Source organism: Pteropus vampyrus, unplaced genomic scaffold (assembly GCF_000151845.1).
Source record: "Pteropus vampyrus isolate Shadow unplaced genomic scaffold, Pvam_2.0 Scaffold146, whole genome shotgun sequence".
Lineage (NCBI taxonomy): Eukaryota > Metazoa > Chordata > Mammalia > Chiroptera > Pteropodidae > Pteropus > Pteropus vampyrus.
Window position 1 is genome coordinate 1869584 of NW_011888927.1, and position 2980 is coordinate 1872563.

The window sequence follows — 2980 nt, forward strand, 5'->3', positions numbered from 1 at the left end:
GTCCATTTCAGCCTGGAAACCTGGCACAGGACTTTTCTCTGTGCTTATTTGACCCAGTGCTCTAGCTGATTAAATAATCTTTATATTCACGAGGAAACTGAAAATGAAATATAGGTGACAATGGAAGGTACTTAGATTCTATAACACATAATCTCAAATAAATAATGAATGAATTGAAAAGATAAATGAACAAGTAAGTAATTAGATCTTATTGCAATTTGTCTTGCTTCTCCAGCTCAGGTAAATAGTAATACTAATATTTATAACTGCTGGGCACCAAAACAAATGTTTAACATGGATTACTCATGTCAATTTTGTTCACTTAGTTCTGTAGTTTTCATTTTTAAATCTTTCCTTTAGACATATCTCCTTGCATGTCCCCTTTTGACATCATCTTAACTTTTTCACTTTTCCACATTATTTTTTAAAACAATTGAAGAATCCGAGCATCTTTAGATATATAACTTCTGCAGTTTATAAAGTATTTTTGCAGAAAAAAGTTTGTATTTTAAAAATGAATGATTTTACATAGTCTTTCTTAGCTACTTACCACAGACTTGTTGGGGAGTGGGGAGCTGGAGGGAGCAACAAAGCGTTTTGTTTCAGGTTGCTCAGTGGCTCTTGATTCCACGCAACATGAAAGATGGAAATGGTTCCTCCCCTCGTCCCCATAGTCCATTAGTACTAATCAAAGACAGAATCACCTTGAGAAGGGATGTAGGCATTTATTTCACAAAATGTTTCACTTTGGCTATGACTCCACAAAATGTGTGGCTGAAATCACGGTGTGAGAAATAGTCTCTTCTCTGTTCTTCCCTATCACATAGCTAGATGTTAGACAGATGGCCTAATCCGTTTTCACTTAGAATATGCTATCTATAAACTTCGCCTTCAAAAGAGCCATTAAGGTGCTACCTGTCTGTATTTCTGAGAAAAATATCTAGTTATCTTCACTGAGACAGGCAAAATGGTAAACCTCTGAGTCTGCAATGCACAATATTGTGCTTTCCTTGAAGCAATTCCACATAATGGGTGTGATGCTTTGCTGTTTAATCCGGAAGTGCTGGCTCAGATGCTATCAGCTGCTTTACACTAGCAGGACAAAAACTTTCCACAATAGGTCTATGTCCAGTACAGTCCATAAATTAAATTACCTATATAAACGTTAATGTACAATGTTTCAACACAAATGACACTTCTCTGCCCTTGGCCTCTCTCCCTTGCTCATAGCTAAGACTTCTCTCCCCTCTAAAAAGAATCATAGATGAAATCCCAGTAGTTTTTCTTGATTGAACCAGTGTCCTCAGAAGACACTTAGCATACATTTCTGGGGTGTACTGTGGGGAAAGGTGCAGAACAGTAAATAAGTGAAGAGAAAGAACAAGGGATGGAAGAAACCCATCCTTTGGTACAAGTCACAAGCCAGAGATGTGAGCAGAGGCACTGACTGCTTTTGTTCCCGACTGTCTTTTCCAGGATGTTGGTAGAGTGAATAGCCTTGGAAGATAAAGACAGTGTGGCCTTGTGGAAGAATTATCAAGAATTCTTGCTCTCCAGAGTAATAATGTCACCTTTTGGGAGGCTTACCACCCATTATAAAAGAGGTTGGAGTTCCTCAATCTCAGGATTTGTATTTCCAGATGTCAGCTGGTCCTCTGAACATTGCCTTGTGGGAATTAGGGCCCGGGAGCTGGCATAAATGTTACTACACCAGCTATGCCATTGCTGTGAACAGTAAAGTTCTTTGTCTCTGACACAGGAGTCTTGTGTTTTCTGTTAGCATCCATCAAACTGTGTCAAGCTAACTTGTTAGCTTGTAAGTAGGGTAAAATCTTGGGCCCTTTATAGTTCTTGACAATCACTAGATGGTATTAAAAAATCTCATAACATTGGAAGGACTGACCCTGGCACAGAGAAGTATCTTTTACAAAGGTTGGGAAAGCATGGTTGGGGCATGGCTCCTAGATCTAATCAGATGTCATTGTATAATTATTTTTGAGCCTCTTTAGATCAGTGATTCTTACCTTTATGAGAGGGGTTCATAGACTCCTTGAGAATCTGATGACAGTTCTGTTCTGTGAGTATATTCTCAAAATCGCATGTGAAAAATCTGCACATTTGTGGGCCTCTTAAAGGCATTAATTGGCCCTGAACCAGAACCCCTGGTTTGTACTGATTCTCCCCGAGGGTAAGAACCATAGGCACAGTGCTCATGGCACAGCAGACAATCCACTAATGCTTAGAGATGGGCACATGAATAAATTTGAGAAATAAATTAATAAATTAGAAGACTAAAAACTTACACAAATGATACTCCAAAATATGAAACCAAAAGGATTCTAGTTTTTTTTTTGGGGGGGGGGCGGTAATAATAATAAAGGATGTCCTGGTAATTCTCTAGGAAAAATGACAAAGAAAACGATCTCCGGAAAACAAACAGATTCAGACGAGGTGGTTAAGAACATGGATTCTACAACCAGATTGTCTGGGTTCAAATCCTGACTCTACCACTTCTAGTGATGTGATCTTGGCAATAACTTAACAACTCTGTATTTCAGTCTTGTCATCTGCACAGTGGGCATAGAGAGTATAGTGTATGATACACAGAAATTAGTAAAATTAGCTGTTACAGTGGTGTCTAGATACTAAAGCACAGACTGTGGGTGATAAAGAGGACTTGCAATTTTAGTGCAATGCTGCTGCTGTGATCTGAGACCACTAAAAGAGGGATGAGACCCACTAATGGTATCTGGCCATATTAAAAAGAAAACTAACGAAGGGGGTGGGGACCCTGTGATCCTAAAATATAAACTTGAGTGGAAATCCAGGAACCTCACAGGAAAGAAGTGGGTAGAGACCGTTTGGGTGAGAATTTAAAAAGAAACAAACAGAAATGTGGCTGAGACTCTCGCATGCATCACACCACAGTGCTTGCTGAAGGTAACTGTTCAGATTCACTATTTCTTTCCTTACTGTTTTT